General features: G+C 38.6%; 1 long non-coding RNA gene across 1 annotated transcript in view; it reads right to left on the reverse strand.

Annotated features, from left to right (window-relative positions):
* Positions 1–2387: 2387 nt before the first annotated feature.
* Positions 2388–22050, reverse strand: part of LOC112839327 (uncharacterized) — a 147205-nt gene continuing 127542 nt past the window's right edge. Inside the window, exon 6 of the long non-coding RNA XR_012375658.1 lies at positions 2388–2724. This is a non-coding gene — a long non-coding RNA (uncharacterized lncRNA). The remainder of the gene's footprint in view (positions 2725–22050) is intronic.

Here is a 22050-nt window from a genome sequence, read left to right on the forward strand (position 1 = left end):
TATTGGTTCAGATGTAGAGACTTTTTTGTGGGTTGTGCCGGAGGGGGGGGCTGTTAAACTGGAAATATGTTAGATACAAGGGAAACCTTTCCAGTAATGAAGAGGTAACCCAGGTGATGTGCCTATTCAATTAAGAATTGACAGTGCTCAGAAGGGATAGGAGTATGTCTTCCCTGCAATTACCTCTTTTTTAAACCTAATAAGCATATGAAGACCAAGAGAAGTCAGACCACCTCCTTAGAACCACCCTGGGATCAAACTTTCTCATATAACCTTGTTAAAAAAAAAAAAATCAAGTTTATTGTTAATGAAAAAAAAAAAAACTGACCTTAAAGCCCTTCAAGGGTATCTACCAAAGACTAGCTAAGAAGTACTATAATGGAGACAAAGCATCAGAATATTTCACATAATTCAACTTCTCAAATGAAAAAAAATAAGGTGAATGTAGGCCTGCCTTTTATATTTCCTTGGTTCTAAATTCCCCCACAGGGTACTGGCACGAACTTCCAAGATGCATACCTGAAATTGTTCACCTCCATGATCAATACAAAAATCAGAATTTTCCTGACTCTCCTGCCTTCGTTTGGCCAATAAAGAATCTGGTCATGTTACTTTAGCTAATGATGAAGGCAAAAGAAGCACGCTTTAGTTTCTTAATCTAGGAATGTGATTTTTTCCAAGTTGATAGGGAGGGCCTTGAATCTGTTATTTTTCAGACTGGTTATTTAGAAAAGGAATACTCTTCTCCAGGAGGCTTCTTTTCCAACCTCCCTGATTATAGTCTTAATTTTAAAAAAGAGTAAGAGCCCTCATCTCAGATTTGCAATACCTGAGCCTAAGTAATAATTTCTCATAGCTTTGTGACCTCGGAAGCCCTCAACTTCCCTGGTTCCTCAATGTACACCCTCCTTTCTATCCCACTGCCCATGAGGTAGTAAGGAGCTTCAGAAATTGTAAAGCACTTAAAAAAAAAAAAAAAAAAACCTGATCTGCCAAAAGAAAAATCGACGGGCGCCTGGATGGCTCAGTCGGTTAAGCATCTGCCTTTGGCTCAGGTCATGATCCCAGGATCCTGGGATGGAGCCCCATGTCCGTGGGTGTCCTGCTCAGCAGGGAGTCTGCTTCTCCCTCTGCCCCTCCCCCAGCTCGTGCACGCTCTCTCTTCCTCTCTCTCTCTCTCTTAAATAAATAAAATCTTTAAAAAAAAAATTGACACCCCCACCACCCCCACCACCCCCATAGTTTAAATACTGTTTTCATTGTGCTTCCACTAATTTTCATTTTAGCCAAAGTGTCTGGTACTGACAGGCATAAGGTCCATGAGAGACTGCCTCCTGCATTCCTGCATCACCAGCAATAAGGATATTACAGAACAGGTGCTCTGTAAATAGTGGTTGAATCAATGAATTCTGAAGGGTTATTGACAGAGACATTTCTTAAGAGAATAAATATGCCGGGTTTGCCTATGCCTTAATTTGGAAAGGTTTTGGCCAACAGAGAAACTCAGGAGTCATGCCATATATTCAATTCATTACCAAGTCCTATTTATTTTAGCTCAAATATATTTCTAGCCTACTTTCCGTGGCCACCCTGAACAAAGATGACAACATCTGATGCACGTTGAGACTCCCCTCATTCTTACCCCTTACCCCATGTGTCCCCTGCTTTTTAACTCTGGTAATCCTTTCAAAACATAAGCCTGATCGCAATTGTCTCTTGTCACTTATAAACCCTTGACAGGTTTTCCAAACAATTAGGATAAAGGCATTATCCCTAATATGGCCTAACACCTGCATGGTTTGACCTCTCCTTCCACTCCAACCCCGTGTTAGCCATGTTTCCCCAGCTCTGCTGGCCACACTGACCTACTCCCGTTCACACTGCAGGTCATATGCCCACTGGTCCACAGAGCCTTTGCACGTAAGAGTCCTTCTGCGTGGAATGCAATTTTAGCTCTTATTCATCATTCACAAATCAGTGCAATCGTCACTTCCTTGGGGAGCTTTCCCTGACCTCCTTACCTAGGTCAGATCCCTTTTTAGACATTCTCATAGCACCAGGTTCTCTAATTTAGAGTGCTAATAGAATTCTCACTAATTTGTAGGATTATTTGATAATTCTATGACTTCTTCTCCAGATTGTGGATAGCACAATTTGAGGGCTGTTTTTTGCTGCTCATTGCTGAATCCCAACACTTTGCCTGACACCAGTGGAAGCTGCATAAATCATTGCTAAATAAATGATGGAGTATTAAAAAGTCTTATAAGTTTTGATGAAACAAGAAGTATCTACCAATGCACAAGGAAATAATTACAAGGTTTTAAAAGGCCCATTGGCTCAAATGTCTGAAAATATCTGTAGAGTTTTACCTTTGGCAAAAAATCAATACCTCTTATTCAGCATGTTCTCTGTAACTTTTGGCCTTTAATCAAAGGAGAAGCCAGATTATAGTAACAAAAAACAAGAGTTTTGAGTTTTTCAGGGCTGCTAAAAGCAAAAGCTTTATTCAGGTGGTATTTTCCAATGTTCTCTAGTGTGGAACAAACAGAAATAGATTTAAAATTAGAAGGCACATACCTCCACAAATAAATATTACTTAATCTTCCAGTTTCTCAGAGTTCATGCATTTAGGATCCACAGCCTATTCATTTTGATAGTATTTCATTTTTTCATATATTTTAAGCTCAGGAGCATTTCAAAATACAGCAATTTCAAGCAGTCCCACTGGAAAAAAAAATAGAATTGTGTATTATCTGTCATGTGAGCATAGGGAGGCAAAAGATGAGTTTCAGGGGCATGACTTAAAGCACTCACTCAAAATTTCATAGGAAATGGGTCTTTGGTAGAGGGTTTGTTTGCGTGTTTGTCTGTTTTGCCACAATGTTTGATCAGTACCAGCAGTGATTCTCTTACGGATGGGGGTGCATTGTGCATTTGGACTTTAGGAAAGCCCCACCCTGTGCCAGGCCCTAGCCTGTTTCTAACTTTGTTTTCCTGTGTTAGACAATCGCAGATTTAAAAAAGAGTTAGTTTGACTTACAGAGAACTTGGCCGCTATTAAACAGTGAGCTTTGACCTTCACGGAGATGTCTGTATACTGGCTTAGATGCCTTTTGACAACTTTGGAAAACAAGTTTTCATGTTGTTGTCAATAGCAAGGAGATGAGGTTTATTTTTGGCATTCTAGCTAAGGAATAACTTGGAGTTGCTTGAAGTGACAATAACAGCCCAAAAGAGTGTCTCCTGTGACCTGACTGGTAAAAAAAAAAAAAAAAAAAAAAAGGAATCACTTGCAGGGTAAGAGGTGCATTCTAGATTAGGGTGACAAGATTCAACAAAGTTCAGATATTAGTCATTTTGGGCCCATGGTCCAGCATGACCAGAACACACTCTGCAGAGGATAGGACCCAGGATGGGTGTAGAAGTGTAGCCCAGGACCAGGTGATAGAAGGTTTTGAATATTAAAGGTTGGGATTTTATTCTGAGGCAATAGGTACCAGTCTCAACTAAAATTTATAAAAATAATTTGGGCAGCAATTTGAAGGATGAATTGGAGGCAGGGAGATGAGCTAGGAGACTGCACTAATAGCCCAGACAAGAAATGCCATGTGCCAAACCAGGACAATGCTACCCAATAAATAATTCAATGTGACAATAGCAGATTATACATCACCTGCACTATGCAGAACAGTGGTCTATGCCATAGAGGGAATAAATATAAAGACATGTAAGACATACAGCTTGTCCTCCAAGAGGCACCCATTAAATATCTCACAAAATAAGGGGCATCCGGATGGCTCAGTCTGTTCAGTGTCTGACTCTTGATCTCAGCCCAGGTCTCAATCTCAGGGTCATGAGTTCAAGCCCCGTGTTGGGCTCTGTCCTGGGTGGGGAACCTCCTTAAAAAATATATATCTCATGAAATAATGTACAAAAGTTAAAACATAAGGTGGGCTATGACTGGTGATTAATTACCAAAAGAAAAATGCAAATACCCTTAGCTATGATCAGTCAGGAACAAAATGAAGTGGCATTTTTGATGAGATTTAAAGAATGAGTAGATTTAATAAGGATGAAAGAGAGAGAATTCAGGGTGGAGAAACAGTTTAAATTAGGGGAAAGCAAGATTAGATCTTGTATTGTACTATGATATTTTTGAAAAGCAGATACTTTTTGTGAGAATGTATATTTGAAAGCTATTTTGTTGATTCGGTTTTTTTGGCAAACATTTATGCAGGGTTTCTCTGGACAAGGAAGATGTAAAAGAGCAAAAGAAATGGTCATCTACTGAGGACAGGAACAGAAAAGCTGGAAGCTCAAGCTCAAAACTAAAAGCTGCACTTTATTTTTCTTAAAAACAGATTTCAGTAAGGTGATCAACCAGCCTAGTCATCAGGCTCTATGAAATCTTCCTTCAGGATAGCCCAGGCATCTTTCCCTTCTCCTACTGTAGCCCAGCTTACACACCGTGGTCGTCATTCCTTCAACCACACCTGAACAGACCTCAGGTTCTGCATCCTGCCTCTAACTCATTCACCAGACTGCCATTTGAACATTAATCTCCTCACATCACTCTTATGACCAGAAAATATATGAACTTTCTGGTATCTCCCAAATCAAGGTAAACTCCAATACCTAATGATAAAAATTCTCCACTATTTGTTTTTTCTGCCTAGCCAGTCTTATTTCCTCACCACTGACCAGGAGCAACCAATGCTGGATTTTCTTATTTTTCCTGAGATATACCATTTTTCTCCCATTATTAGATCAAATTATCCCCCTTGCTTAGAACTGCTCTCCCTTCCCTTAAGTTTGACCCATTTCTCAAGGCTCAGATCAAGTCTCACCTCTATGAAAGGTTGCCAAGAGTGTGTCAGTATCTTCCAACTAAATGGTCAATAACAGTACCATTTTGGCTTATTTTACTTAATTTTCAGAGTAATTAGTAAGGTTCCAAACATGAAAGATACTCAGTACCCATGATCATTGATTGACTGATTAGCTCATTGATTGATTGGTTCACAAACTCTAACATAAAAATGCACGCAGTGAAAAAAAAAAATACAAGCAGCAATATAAAAAAATTTTTTCAGGAGTCTGCAAAGCTTTTTATTTTAGCTCTACATTTTTACCTTGCAAATTTAGAGGGGGAAAAAAACTAAACTATGTGGATCTTGGATAAGATCCTAACATTAGATTTTCTGGAATCCCAAGTTAATCTGATATTTATATGGTTTAAAAAGTACACTGACCTATATGGAAACTTCCCTTAGGAGTGAGGCTTGTGTGTTTACTTAGCTGGTGTATTTCTTAGACATGTACAGACGTCATATCAAAGTCAAAATAATGAAAAAGAGAAAAGAGCCAAATAGGAAAGTGAGAAGAAACTATTTGCTGAAGGAACTTGGTTTCCTGGGTTGTCGTTTTGTCTTTTTTTTTTTTTTTAATGCATTTGCAACTTCCAGTCTCAGAGACCCATCCCACTTCCATCCCAAATGATTCTGTCAGTCTTTAGCTTCGGAATGCAACCACAAATTTTCTACAGTAAGTGCATTTTGAAACGGCAATACTGAAAAAACTAAGAAAATATGCAGTTTACATGACCTGTGGTAGAGTCTGAGAAAAACCAGATATAAAGCTTTGCTTTCACAAGCAGGTGGTGCTTGGTTGAACTTTGCCCTCCCACAGGGAAGTTTATGACATTAAATCACCATTTGGCACAAACCAGTGCATTCTCATACAAAGTGATTTTACAGAAGTGGCCATTGAGCATGGTAACCTCAATGTCGGGACTTAAAGTTCTACCCCGTTCTTAGTTCTTCTACTTCTGTTTTCAGATTCCAGAACTTCGCAAACCCTGTAACATTCCACAAAAGTGCAAGTAGATGATTAACATTGTAGGACGGCTAGTAACAATAATTTCAAAAACAATTTTGGTCTTCATACAATAATTTTTAGGAATAAAAAGTCAATAATCCATCTACTATAGAAAATGTTAACATTGATGAAGTATCTCTGAACTTTGAGTCATTTTTTTAAATCCAGAGAATGTAGAAAGAACCCAGAAACAACACTGAAGATAAAATCAGAAAAGTAGTGCTATCCAGCAAAAAAATATGCCACATATATAATTTTTAATTTTATAGCCACATTAAAAGATGCAAAAAGAAACAAATGAAGTTAATTTTAACAGTATATTTTTATATAACCCAGTATACTCAGAATAGTACTGTCATTGCAACATGTGATCCATATAACAAATTATTAGATAGGTTATATATTTTTTCTTATTAAGTCTTCAAATTAAGTCTTCTTAAGTCTGCTGTGTGTTTACACTTACAGTATATTAAAATGCACACTAGTCACATTTCAAGTGTTCAGCAGCCACGTGTGGTCAGTGGCTACCTTATTGGAGAGCATAGCAGTAAAGGCTGAGTCTGAGGTGATAGATCATAAACCAAAATAAATTTATACTTTGTCTTATTTTTTTTCCAATGCCCAAAATACATTTCATAGCCAGTGGTTCTCAAAATTCTTTACCACCATATTGCCTTTAATTAGGAAAAGTGTCTTCTATTTCCCATATGAAGGTAATAAAGCTAGATTCCCACCTCTCTGACTTGCTGTGTGACCAAACATGGACATATTATGGAACATTTTTCTGTCAAGTTTTATTTATTTAAGTAATCACTACCCCCAACATGGGGCTTGAACTCAGAACCCTGAGATTAAGAGTCACATGCTCTTCCGACTGAGCCAGCCAGGCACTAACTTCACAGTCTCTCATCTAGAAAACAGAGGAGTAATAGACTCCCTTACAGGTTTTTTGTTCTTTTAATTTTTTTTGAAATAAATGGATTGATATGTGCAAAACGCTTATGGCGGTGCTAGCAAACGATGCTTAATAATAATATTATTTAAGAGTTACCTATTAACACTACTTTGCATCATTTTCTAGAAATGATGGAGATCAGTAAATATTGTTGACTGGAAGACCACTAACTCAGTTAATACGAAAATCCTGACTTGAGTGAACCAGTTTCTCAAAAGAACTGACTCCTTTGCTCATTATAATTATTTTTTTTAATTTTTTATTGTTATGTTAATCACCATATATTACATCATTAGTTCTTGATGCAGTGTTCCATGATTCACTGTTGGTGTATACCACCCAGTGCTCCATGCAGAACGTGCCCTCTTTAATACCCATCACCAGGCTAACCCATCCCCCCACCCTGCTCCCCTCTAGAAACCTCAGTTTGTTTTTCAGAGTCCATCGTCTCTCGTGGTTCGTCTCCCCGCTGTCTGACTTACTCCCCTTCATTCTTCCCCTCCTGCTATCTTCTTCTTTTATAATTATTTATTTTATTTTATTTATTTATTTATTTATTTTTTTTTTTGGAGAGCATGAGTGGTGGGGGAGGGGCAGAGGGTGAGAGACTCTCAAGCCCACTCCGTGCTGAGCTCCAAGCCTAATTTGGGGCTTGACTCCACGACCCTGAGATCATGAACCAAAATCAAGAGTCAGATGCTCAACAGACTGAGCCGCCCAGGTGCCCCCAGAATTATTAGAATTAGAATTAGAATGTTGCTTTCATGTGTTCAACAATATTCACCCAGGTGCCCAACAGAGCAATGGACAAGATCTATGATCTCTGCCATCAGGGGAACTTCTGCTTCGGTGGATTGCCCCTGCATATTTTCCTTACTTCCATCTAGCACTTGGATGATTTTGTCTGCAAGTAGTAGACAACCCCAAACTGGCATGAAAAATACAGAAATTCAAAGCTAGGGTAGATACAAGTCCTGGTGCGCTCAGACCTCCTGCTGTTATTCGGCACTCCCTTTCTCTCAACCCTCCTCTATACTTCAGTTTTGTCAACACAGTGGCTTCCATCATGGTCACAAAATGGTTGCCATTAGCAAGGGCAGCAATGGACACCCAAAGATTGCTTCTCCAACTATAGGGAAAAAAGTTTATTTCTTAAGTCTAATTAGATCAACTTGTTGCAGTCCAGAGAAGAAATCATACACAAATTGACTCAATGCTGTGTTTCTGAATGATCATGGGTAAAGGGTATAGAATCACCAGGATTCAATACTAGTCTTTAGTCTAGGAGAGGGATCATGCCTGGGGAAGGATGGGTAGCTGAAAAAATTTAGGGTTTTGTTAGAAAGGAGGAGCTGAAATTGTGTGGTCAATCAGCAGTGTCTATTACACAATTCTGAGAGGAACTTGTATTGGTATATTGTTCCCAAGTCACTGAAGGGGCAGTCTATGACTCAGTAAGCACTTGAGGATGTCACAAAATGGGTCACTGCACCAGAACACACATGATTTTTATCCTGACAACATGAATTGTTGTCTTTATCATTTCAAACATGGCTGGAAAGTATTAAAGGAGCTAATAAGTCTAATACAAGGAATAGCTTTAGAAATCTGATTTGCAGCTCCACTTCCTAAAATTTTGTGTGTGGAAATGTCCCTTCTATGAGCCACAGTTTTCTCATTCAGCTCATCACTTAGCCTCAAGTTTTGGTGAGGGTCAAAGGATAGAATCAGTGTGAAGGAAATTTGTAAGCTTTAAATGCAAAAATAGAAATCATGTTATTATCATTAACAGGAAAATTCAAAGCTTTCAAGTTTGGGGGAAGGCAGTTCTCAATCCTGTATCTTTGATTTCATGAGTCTTCAGTTATTGTTGATATGATTTAATATAGGCTTTACGTTAACATATGATTTTTGTGTTCCAACTACTTAGACAACAACATGCATTTCTTTTGAATTTGTACAAACTGCTACAAAAATAAACACTTCCTCGCTCAAAATGCATTCTGCAAAGATTAAAAGGAAAACATGTAAATATTCTAGGTGGGACTGAACAAAGAGATTCTTTTTTTTTTTTAAGATTTTATTTTTAAGTAATCTCTACACCCAACATGGGGCTCAAACTTAGAACCCCAAGATCAAGAGTTACATGTTCTACTGATTGAACCAACCAGGTGCCCCTAAACAGGCGCCCTACTTCATTTATCCTACCTATATCCTAATCACATTCCCCAGGCATGCCAGCTTATCAATCTTTGCCTCCAACCCTTCATTCAACAAAACCTTGCTGAGTACCTACTGTGTGCAAAGCACTGGGTATACCAGGCTGAATAAAAGAGAGAGGTTTCCGGCCCCTATGGAACTGACATTCCACTGGAGTCAATGGATAACGAACAAGTGAATAAACAAGATAATTCTAGATTATGACAAATGCCTATGAAAGAAATAAGCTAATCAGTCAGATAAGGAAGAGATGGGGTGGTCTGAGAAGGCATATTTGAGCTGTGTAGTGTTGTTAGATGCTCCCTGAACTTGTGTTGACTAACCGGTTAAACCAAAGCCCAGTTCTGCTTTGCAACAACAAGTCCTCTTTAAATAAGAGCCTCAGAACTTGTTTTAGCTAAGCCATAATTTTTATTAATTCCAAAATAATTTTTACCCATAAAAAGGATAATTTTTTAACCAATGTATTACATTCAGTATCTTTTAAGTTCTAAAAAACAAAAATCCCTTGAGGTATTTCTCAAATCACTAAGGATACCACGGTTATCCAAATTTTTTTGCTAATGTTATTTTGATGCTCCAAGCTACTGTCCTTCTGATTATTTGTTAATGGTTTATTTCCTCAGGTAGCATCCTGCTTCTCTCCCTAGTGCCCTATCATGTTGCTGACATTATCACCACCCACTCCATCCCCTGGGCTAAAAACCTGCCACTATATACCTTTTTGTGAAAGTTAGAAACCTCACCCACTCACATTACTGAGTCACTAAACCTCAGAGATTTGCCTCAGAGCTCCTACTCCTTAAATTTCCACAAAGAAACCCAACAACAATAGCATTTAAGTAATTCCAGGATAACACCATTTTTCTTAAAAAAACAAACAATTGAATGAAGACAGTCTGCCTTTGGGCAGCCTCTCACCACCCCGCAGCTCGGTTCCTGACTACAAATTTCTCCTGAAAGTTCTCCCACCTTCAGACTGGCCTCGCTCCAGTTCATCCTACCTGAGGAAAGGGGTGGAAAGTACAAGGAGCTGAAAGACAGATCAGATTTTAGTTGTCATCTTGATTCCGCCATTTTAATTAGTTGTTCAGTCTCTGGGACAATACTGAAGCTCTCTCAGACTGTCTTCTTACTTGTAAATTATATCAACATTAGAAACAGTTTTAAGAAATCTAAGAAGCATTACATGCGTTGCACTTACCACTGTGCTGGCACACAGAGGCATCCATATTTAACTCCCCTTCCCTTCCTCAAATCAAATCCCATCTCCGCCTTCATTTTTCCATCTAGGAAAGCCTGTTCAGCAACCCCATATCTTTGATACAATCAGCTCCACGTCTATTAGCAGGCTCTTCTCATTCTGGTTCAATTACTTTTCCAGCTTTCTTTGATAGTTTCTTACATTATTCCCTTCACTCTCCACTAAGGCACCCTGGCCTGCCATCATAATTTTGTTATTTCTAGAATGTCCATATAAATGGAATCCTACAGTGTGTAACCTTTGGGGACTAGATTTTCCACTCAGCATAATACTATGGAGATTCTTCCAAGACGCTGCATGTATCAGTGGCTTTTCCTTTTATTGCTGAATAGTATTCGATAGTGTGAGTCTAACACCATCTTTTTAACCATTTAGCCATTGAAATACATCTGGATTGCCTCCACTTTTGACAATTATAAGTAAAACTGCTATAAACATTCATGTATCAGTTGCTGTGTCAATATAAGTCTCTATTTGTCTGGAATAACTGCTCAAGAGTGCAAATGCTGGGTCATACAGTAGTTGCATGTTTAGTTACGTAAGAAAATTGCCATACTGTTTTTGGAGTGGCTTTGCCATTTTACATTTTCACAGGCAATATATATATGAGTGATCCAGTTTTTTCCCATCCTCACAAGCATTTTGTGTAAAAACAATGTATTACTTTAGTGATATTTCATTGTAGTTTTACTTTGCATTTCCTTAAAAGCTAATGATGTTGAATATCTTTTCATGAGTTGCCATCTGTATATCCTCTCTGGTGAAATGTCTGCTCATGTCTCTTTTTCATGTCATTTTGTTCATTTTCTAATTGGATTATTTATTTTACTATGAAAGCTGAAATAGAATGCCCAACACCTGATTTTTAATATTAAACTCTCTTTTGCTACTTAATATTTTGAGTTGGTTATTGGTATGCCTGTCTTCCCCTTGCTTTCATGAGATAAGAACTGTAAGTAGTTCTAATAGTTACAAATGGTCTTAGTTTTCATTCATCAGAGAATGTCTTGATTTCGCCTTCATTCCTAAAGGACACTTGCACTGGATATAGAATTTGGGGTTGACAATTCTTTTCTTCCAGCTCTTAAAAAAATGACATGCCACTTTCTTCAGCCTCCATGATTTCTGATAAATCTCCTGTCATTCAAATTGCTTTCTCCCTATGAGTAAGGTCATTCTCTCTTACTCCTTACAAGATTTTGCTTTTGTTTTTAGTTTTAGAAGTTTGTGTATGATACATTTTGATGTGGGTTTCTATGGGTTTATCCTTTTTGTGATCCACTCACTTTCTGATTATGTAGGTTTAAGTGCTCTTGCTGAATCGGGAAGTTTTCAGCTATTGCTTTCTCAGCCTAACTCTCATCCTTTCTCCTAATGACACAAATTTTCCATTTTTTTTTTTAATTGTTATAACCCCACAGGCACCTGAAGCACTGTCCATTTTTTTTTTCCTCCATTTTTCTCTACTTTTTCAAACTGGAGAATTTCTACTTTATCTTCAAGGTCACTGATTGTTTCCTCTGTCTCACGCATTCTGCTGTTGGGCCCATCCATTGAATGTTTTTTATTTAGGTTCTTGTATTTTTCATCTCTAATTTTTCCATTTGGTTCTTCTTGATATCTTCTATCTCTTTGCTGAAACTTTCTACTTTTCTTATGTTTTAAGTATGTTCATAATTGCTTACTGAAGTGTTTTTTAAGAGGTTGCTTTAATATCTTTGCCAGATAATTTTAACATCTCTGTCATCTCTTTGTTGGCATCTACCGATTGTCTTTTTTTTTTTTCATTCAAGCTAAGATTAACCTGTTTCTAGGTATGACAATTGATTTTGAATAAAAAGCTGGACATTCTGAATATTTTGTTATGAGACTCTGGGTTCTATTGAAACTTTCTATTTTAGCTGATTTCATCTGACACTGCTCCAGCAGAAGAAGGGAAATGCTGCCGTATTATTTCAAGTGGACTAGGGGTCCAAATTTCCCACTTGGCCTCTGTTGATACTTGAGGGGAAGAGAAGCTTATCATTACTGCTGAGCAGGGGTAGGAGTCACAACTCTCCACTAGAACTCCACTACACTCCCCATTCAGCCTTTGCTGGCAGAGGTGTGGGTGGAACCACAGATTTTTTTCTATGGTATTTGGTTGGAGTGGAGTGCTTATTGTTTAAAGTTTTCTGTCTTGCTAGACTTTCCTTTTCCTGGTCCTTTGGCTGTAAAGAAAGAAAGCTTCTGTTGGGAATTTGTCTGCATGCCTTGACATGTCTGATTTGCCAGCTTTTTAGCTTTAGGTCTAGAATATATAAGGCAAAAAGGCAATCTAGGGAAATCACAACCATATCATTCCTTGGTCTCTAAAGTCTCTAGCTGGTCTTTCTATTGCTCTCCACCTTTCAGAGTCTTTTTTTGTTTGTCTCATATATAATGTCCACGGCTTTTAGTTATATTTAGTGGGAGGAATAAGGAAAAGAAGATGTAGTCCATCTTCTAGGAAGTGGAAGTTTCCCCTATCACTGTTTTTTTTTAATATTTTGATTATGATATTTCAACATAATTGGTTTCTTTTGCAATACTATATGTTTTATTTATGCATTTATTTATCTGATAAACATCAGACAGCCATAGAGGTTCCATAGCATAGAACCACCACTTTAAAGAAAAATTCTAAAAGGAGACCCAAAGGAAGTAGCACAGAATTAACATTCCAAGATGACACAATTGGCCCAATTCCCTTCTTTAGAGCATGCATTGGCTTTCTAACTTCCGTGCATGCTCTCCAACCCCACCCAGGCTTAGGACAACTACATGGAGAGGACTAGGGAGCTGTCCCATTACCATGCAAGGCTGTTGCTTACAAGGTGACCCAAGTCTTCAGATCTTCCTCAAAACTCCAGAGAACAACATCTCTCACCCTAGCTGAGAAGTGGTTAGCCATTCTTCCCATCACTTTGGGTGTGGCTTTTCCACTCCCCAGGATAGCCCCTTCTTAATTGGAAATTACCTCTTCAATGGCCCAGAATACTTATATGCATGCCTCATACCCTGAAAGGAATGAAAGTCTTTGTCACACTGATGGCAGATGAAGTAGAAGGCAAAGATCACACAACAGGACTAAAGAAGGACTGTTCAACCACTATCACATTACATTTAAATGTATATCTATCCTTTCATTAGACTATGAATTCCTCAGAGGAAATAATCTATGTTTTACATTCCCTTTTATTCTCAGTGTTTAACAAAGGTTGAGACATATGAAAGATGCCTGATAAGTGTTGTTAAGTGAATTAATAAGCAAATCTATCCCAAAGAGAAATGGTATATGTTAGACTTTACCAAAAGACCGCAGACTTGTATATTTCCAATTTAGTTTAAAAAACATTCTTAGGTCATTTAAGACAAATATTAGTCATTCCTTGGACTTTCATTCCTAATTTCCTCTTTTTTTTAAAAGATTTTATTGATTGATTGATTGGTTTTTAGCAAGAGCATGCTAGTGGGGGGAGGGGCACAGGGAGGGAGAATCTCAAGCAGGCTCTGCAATCAACATGGAGCCCGATGCAGGACTCAATTTCATGACCCTGAGATCATGACCTGGGCCAAAATCAAGAATCAGACACTTAACTGACTGAACCACCCAAGTGCCCTTCATTGCTAATTTCTTCTTAGCCACCCACTACTACTCACCCAAACTTGGACAATAAAATGTATGCATACTTTCTCCATTTCACAGACCATCTGGCACAGATGTCATGCATGCCGCTACCTCATAAATATGCTAACGATGGCACAGGGTTTCCAGGTCTAGTCATAACAATACCATTCCCCTCCTCTGCTTCCCTACTCTGACCCCAAGGGTCAAGGTGAGCACATCCTAGGACAAGAGTCTGGGGAGTATCACCCTAAACAAAATTTATTTAGATAAGTCCCAGTGATCTGCCAATGACTGATGGTAATAACTTTTGTTAGCTAGAGTCTGGAAACACAAAAAGATAATGATCTTGAAAGCAGTTTCATAAATCTTCAACTCATGTAGCCCTCCTCAACAGCAAACTCTGCTTGAAAGCAAATGATGATGTAAAGAAACCATTTGTATATCTCAGTGTTACCTAGCTACCCAACCAAGCCCAAGAAATGCAACGAACATCACCCAGGAGTTAAAAGGAAATGACTAAGTAAGAGTTGGGAAATGGTTCACGGCATCAGGAATGACAATGTGTAAAGAAGGGTGGCATTCCATGCCTCCTCGCTGGGCAGGGCATCCAAGACAGCCTATGAGCTGTCATGAAAGATAAACCAAGGTTTGTCTTACTAAGGCCAATAACAAAGGAAGCTTGGCAGTGAATCTGACAGCTAATACTGTGAGTGAGGTTACTGACGACAACAATTAATGAATAACCTGCCTGGAACTCTTCATCAGTGAGGTAGGAATTATTGAGGAATTCATAGACTCAAGTCTCAGAGGGAACACCTTCTGCATAGCCCAGATTGATAAGGAAATTAAAAGAAAAGAGTGTATTTTTTTAAGGCAGATAGGCAGATAATTTCATTCCTATGATTAAATAGAAAAGATGTGTGGTTTGAGTTAAAACCAAAACAAACATCTGAAGTAAATAAAAAACTTTGATAAGATGAAAAACAGATTTTAGGTATATTGTAAACATCATGCACATAAAACATATTTATTTTATAAGGATGTTTTAAAATTTTCTTGCTTTGTTCTTATAAAATTAGCATTGTAGACAACGTAAGTGCCAAATTGCATAAAATCATGACAGACGTAGTGTCAAATAAGTTTCCTAGAGTGGTTAAACTTCCAAAAGGACGGATTTCATTTCCAAGTACGTTGAGCGTGTGTACATGTGTGTACCACTATTCACCCCGGGTCAGACTAGAAGTTGGGGAGAGGAAGGGTGATTGGTCAAATCTCTTCTACAACCATTACCTAGAAAAAAAGACAAAACTTTTGTTGACCATTCAAATGGTGCCTAAATGGAACAGAAAATATGAATAGGGAAGTCACATAAATCCAGAAGGATTAGAATCTCTTTTCGAATTCTGTGTCATATAGTAACTGATCTCTTTACTGTATTGTAAGGTTTCTACAGGATATAGTTCCCTTTATCTCTTACTAGATTTTTTACACTTTCCTATTTCAAATGTTCCTTCTTGTTGTGCTCAATTTGTATTATATAATCTCATTTACTTAAAACAAAAAAGCTTACTGACACCTATTAAGAGCCAACCTGCTAGAAGTAAGAGAAACAATAAAAAATGGTTTCTATATTCTTAGTAGGTGTAGTATATACTACAATATGCAGTATTAGGAGTATACTATTAATTATGCTGCCAATACTAAGTTATTATAAACAATAAATATTGGTTGACCATTATACTGATGGTCAATAGTAATTCAGTGATTCTAACTTAAAAATTGCTCATGAACTCAAATGATTCCATTACTGTAGATCCTAACAGAACCCAGAAGCTTATCAGTTCTTGATGATTTAGCCCTTCATCTTCAGTGCCAACTTGATTGTTTATACTCTTTTTTTTTTAAGACTTATTTATTTGAGAGAGAGCTGGGGGTGGGGCAGAAGGAGAGGGAGAGAGAACGCAAGACTCCACGCTGAGCATGGAGCCCAACAGGGGGCTCAGTCTCACGACCCTGAGATCAGACCTGAGTGAAACCAAGAGTCGGTCGCTTAACCAGCTGCGCTACCCAGGAGCCCCGATTGTTTTTACTTTTTTTTTTTTTTTTTAAGATTTTATTTATTTATTTGACAGAGAGAGACACAGCGAGAGAGGGAACACAAGCAAGGGGAGTGGGAGAAGGAGAGGGAGTGGGAGAGGGAGAGGGAGAAGCAGGCTTCCCACCATGATCCTGGGATCATGACCTGAGCCAAAGGCAGACGCTTAATGACTGAGCCACCCAGGCGCCCCTTGTTTGTACTCTTAATGATACCTTAGAACTGTATAATAACCTAACAGTTTGCAAGGTGTTTTCACAATCATATGTACCTTACAAAAGGATACTGGTACATAGAATAGGTCTTTTAATAACTAATCCAATCTTCTTATTTCATAAGAAAGAAAGAACTAGAGAGGGAAAATGACTCACCAATGTCACTTTGTTCATTTGGAACAGAACCAAGATAAGACTTCAGACCCAGGCCATTTCCCACCACACCAGCTGCCTCAACTAGATTAGTCCATATTTTAAAGACATCAAACTGAGGACCCATGAATTTAAGTGACATTTTTAAGGTTATATGGCAAATAAGTACCAAAATCAAAAGGAAAGCCTACTTGCTACTGTTCTTCTTTTTTCTTCATCCATTATGGAAATTTGATTTTTAGGTTATTTACATACAAGAAGAATGGATTTTCCCCCAAAATTTAATAATGAAACTACCTTAAGCCATTTAAAGAGTCATTTTAATGGAGGACATAAGCATAGGATTTTTTCACCAGACATTTGAAAACACATGTTTGGAACAAGGTGGGTAAGTCAGGGCTGAAGACTAAGACTCTGAAGTCCTCACTGTGTACATGCAAGTTAGTGCTGGAGAATAAGTTAGCTTCCCCAGGAAGAGCCTGTGGTGTGGAGAGATAACAGAAGAGGTCAAGCATCTGTTAGAGTGTATCAAGATTTGAGAGACACATTGAGGTCCAGCAAAAGAAACTGAGGAGCAGTTAACAGAGGTACTGGTAGAGTCAAGAGAAAAAGCTGTTCTAGAAGCTAAGGGAGAAGAAAGTTTTGAAAAAATAAGGTCAGGTCACACAATTCAAAATGCTAGAGAAATATCAAATAAGAGTTAGGAGGCCATAGGACCTGGGGTACCCATTGCTAAAGAGTTTATACTTTATTGTTAAAGAAATATAGGGAATTTTTTAAAACCATTTTCGCACAAGAGGTAGCAAGATGAGAACTGTTCCCCAAAAGTCTGATCTAGCTACTTCATGCAGTATAAATTGAGATGAGGAGGAATTACAAGAAAGAAGGATTACAATTGTAATACTAGGGCATTACTAGAGTGATATCAGTAGGTACAGAAATGTGAAAGAAGATGCAATCAACATTTTGGAAGGAGTAAAAGCAAATATATATATTTTATAAATAACATGTATTAAATAAATGTATGTTATATACATATATACACGTATTATATGTCATATACATTTATATGTGTGTAATACATATATATGTGTTATATTTATATATATTACAATTCTAGTCTTTGAGGAATTTTGTTGAGGGGAAAATAAATTCTTACATATTTAAGATATGAGTTGATGATACGAGGCCATATTTACCTGTTAAGAGGAAATTCTGGCCCAGTAAGTGTTGGTATCAGGGAAGTTTGGTAAAGAGGTATGGATACAGGCAAGCCAACTGAGATACTTTTTAATTTATATGGAAACCAGGCAGCAATGTTTTTAGTGTTGAAGAGAAAGTGTTGGTTTAAAAATTACATATTAACTTCAAATAGGGAGATCAGTAATTAAGCTGAGGTGGCATTAGTCATTTAAATAGGCACCTAGTCAAACCAGTAATGAGACTTCTTTTCATTTCTAAACAGAAAAATTATTTTAAGTGGCTTTACAGATGCAGTTATCTAAATACTGTGGTGAAGACCAGTTTTAAATGACCTTCGGCTAGCATTCTCAGAAGTAATGTCTCACAATGTCCCCTAAGGTGCCCGTGAAGACAGTAAGAGGAAAAACGCATGACACCAAGACCTATGATTGACAGGCAATCCATTGCCAGATTCTAAGAGGAAATTCAGCTGCCCCAGCATACCCCATGAAGCTAATTTAGGAATCACAATCTTTTGATGACACATGGTTTACAACCTGAGAAAGAACAAAACTGCCTGCCTGAGAGGAATGAGAGAGATTTTAATTCTCTCCCCAGTGCCTGCCTTTAGGCACAAAACCAGAGGACCATTGGTTGGGGCTACCAGGGGACTATTCCCCCCAGGACTCCCATCAGTGACCTCCCTTTATAGGCACAGGTGGAGACTGCAACCTCCTCTAGCCCATACCATCCCCCTTTTGCCAAAAAAGGAAGACAAGAAAGAATTCGCGGGGGCTGGTGAGGAACACTGAAGCCCAGTGGAGGCAGACAGGATGCTGGCGGCAGTGTATGGGAAAAGCGGCAGCATTCCATGCATTTCACTGTTTCAGAGACACAGCACCAGGCGATAGGGGATAGACAATCCCCCTCCACACAGCAAAGTTATGTTTGGTGAATACCTTTGAGATGCCGGCCACTGGGCCATGAGGTGAAATATATCAGTATACCCTCAATGTGAGAGAAGGGAGATTATCACACACAAACTGACAGGGTAGGGACAAGCCACACACCATCAGTAGACTCCAAGATTGAAGCATCCGATTCTCTTGGCCACTCTCCTCACTCTGCAGTCTCACCATCTTGGTCTCTATTTCTCACTTACGGGCTCTTCTTCCAAACCTGTTTGTCTGATAGGGATGTATCTGAGAAATAGTTCATATGAAAAAGATCTGAGATTTCAGGTGAATGTAAGTGGACCACTTGTTGTGGCATGCAGTATTGGACCTGTGTTAACTGAGGTGCAGTATTTAGGATGATGGAGGTGATGGACCCAGTCTGCTGTGGACCTGTCATATAGCAGGGGCATCACTACAGTTCTGGACTCCAGTCAATGAAAGAAAAAAAAATGTCTTCCTTGCAGTTTTGACCAACAACCTCTCCTTTGCTCAGGCTACCATTTCCCTGGGCCATTTTATCTCTGTTGCTACATCTGATGATGAGGGGAGTGTCCTGTACAGAGCCACCTGGTCCAGGAGGAGGGGAATTTAATTATAGCTGAAGTCCTAAGGCAGGAGCAGTGCAGACCTTTGGGGAGGAAGGGATACCGTGCAGATTTCTAATTATTTGGCCCAGAGGGAGTTTCTTTTTCTAAACCTCACATGATATGTTTGCCAGCAGGCAACCCTGCACCTCATCCACTTCCATGGCCTCAATTACCACTTATATGTTGACAATTCCCTTCAGACTATACCTAGAACCAGTTGCTATTGGACAGGTGAATGTTAGCAGGAAGCTTATAAGAAAGTTCTATCTCATTTTTAAAAGAAAAATGAGGAAATGCCTTCTCTCTTTCTGCTAGACGTGAATACGAAAATGGATAATCCTGATTGCTACAAGCAGCCTTCTTGTTACCACAGAAAGCGCAAACTTCTGAATGAAACTGATGCTGTGGGCCACAGAGCAGAGAGGGGGAAAAGCCTGTGTTCTTATTAACATCACTTGCCTGCTGAATCAACTAACCCTGAAGACCGCTCTATGTCTGATTCTCCTTTTATATAAGCTAAAAAAAAAAAAAATTCTTAATTGTTCAAACCAGTTTGAATTAAATATTCAGTAACAAAGACAAAAACATCCTAACCAAAACATCATGTAGTCTCTACTAGGTATCTGCTGAACTATCTGTCTAGGGCCACTAAAGGGTCAGGCCTCTCAAGCAGTCTTATTAGAAAGATACCCTAACTAGAGACATAAGACCAGTGGGGATTTTTTGTCCAGTTAGTCTAATATTTGATGAATACATTCTTGTTTCTAAGAGGGGGTGTTAGAATCCCAGCTTTACCATCCAATAGTTGGATGACCATGAGAAAGTTACTAAAGTTCTCTGGGTCTTGATTTCTTCACCTACAAATGGAGATAATAATAGTACCTATCTCAGAGAGGTATTGTCAGGATCAAATGACATGATATATGTGAATTAGTTAGGATTTATTTCAGCTTATGAATAGCATTTCAAAAATAACTATGGTTTAAACAAGGTAAGTTTCCTTCACTCTCACATGCAAGTGTCCAAAGAGATTCATTCTAGAACACAGGTGACCCTTTGTGATATCAGAAAGTCAGGCTACTTCTACCTTGTTGCCTAATCCCCAAGCTTCCCTCATGATACATGACGGTTCCTGGAGCTCCAGTCTTTCAGGCCCCATCCCATGCAAGAGGACAGAAGCAGAAAAGAAGGGCATGCTCCTAGTCTTTAAGGACATTTTCTGGAAGTTGCATACACCACTTCTGCAGGTGTGCCCAGCTAAAGGCGGGGTTTGTTACAGCTGAAGAGGAGAAAGCATCCAACCTCTACCACAACCTGTGAAGTATGAGCACCAGTATCAGTGGATGCCCGTTATTCTTATTAAAAATTTCTACTTCTTCTGCCATATACAACATGGATGAAGCTGGAGGATGCTGTGCTAAACCAGTCTTCCAAAGACAAATACTACATGATTCCACTTATATGAGATACCTAAAATAGTCAAACTCATAAAAGCAGAGGGTAGAATGTTAGATGCCAGTGGCTGGGGAAATGGGGAAATGGAAAGTTGCTATTCAATGGGTATGAAGTTTCAGTCATGCATTTGAATAAGTTCTAGAGATCCTCTGTACAACAGAGTGCCTATTTATCCATACTGTATTGTACACTTAAAATGTTGTGAAAAGGGTAGACCTCATGTTAAATGTTCTTACCACTACTAAAAAAAAAAATCTCCACTTCATCACAAGAGCTGGTCTTCTCTCCAGCACTTACCCTTGGCCTACCTTCCATCAAAATCCAGCTTGTCATCTAGACCCATCAGGGGGTCTACTTAAACTAACGGTTATGAAGATATCACATTGTATGGGCACAAAACATACAGAAATAAGTAAATAAATTAGTAAAGTAAGAGAAGTTACTGTCAAGTTACTGCATGTGAAGCCTTGCCTGGCTCAACGAAGTGCTCAGTGAATTAAGAATTATTATTTTTGTGGCTAAGGGCCTAGACATTAGGGTCAGACACCATCTGTGCGACTTTAGGCAAGCCACTAAACCCCCTCTGTCTAGTAGCCCTGTTTTCATATCTTCGACAGCTGCCTTCAGCATTTCATGTGTTATAGGAAAGAACATTACATCTTTTATTTTTAAGATTTTATTTCTTTATTTGAGAGACACACAGAGAGAGAGCCTGAGCGATGGAGGGGGAGAGGCAAAAGGAGAGGGAGTAGCAGACTCCCCACTGAGCAGGGAGACCGAGGAGGGCTCAGGACCCTGAGATCATGACTTGAGTAGAAGGCAGACCCTTAACCAACTGAGCCACCCAGGCACCACAAGAACATTGCATCTTAAGATTCTTTTCTAAACTTGAGATTTAAGTCACAAGTCTTGTAGATCACAGCACCCTAAAAAGTTACTGTCTAGAGTATGACTTCTAAATGTCGCTATATGAGAAAGGAAAGTGATTTCTTTCAAACACTGATGGTGTCTGAACAAGAAACTGTTCCTTAAATCTACTCTTTTATCTAGTGATACTAACAACATGTCTTGTCAGGTATTTGAGTTTCCAGAATACCAGAAGGATCTGGTGACAAAGGAATAGTCAAAAGAATACACAAAACATCTTTGTCCAAATTTACTCATCTTCCAAGGAAAGAGGAGTTAGCTAACATTTGTGATCATGTACTCAGAAATCTAAAAACAGCTTTTTTATAGAAGGCTAGATCTCCAAAACTTGAAATAGAGAAGTTGGTAAACAGATCATTTAGGCTTAGTTTTATCCACAGTTATTTGGTGATTCAAATTAAACATAAATAAAGATTTGATTGGATAAAGATTGATTGGATAGGTCTGTAGTCTTAAGATTGGTTTTGTTGTGGGAAGTTTAAAGACAGAAGGGTATTTCCAGTAAAAATATTCTC

This window comes from Callorhinus ursinus, unplaced genomic scaffold (assembly GCF_003265705.2).
Source record: "Callorhinus ursinus isolate GAN/ISIS: 27379988/994484 unplaced genomic scaffold, GSC_fseal_2.0 scaffold54, whole genome shotgun sequence".
Lineage (NCBI taxonomy): Eukaryota > Metazoa > Chordata > Mammalia > Carnivora > Otariidae > Callorhinus > Callorhinus ursinus.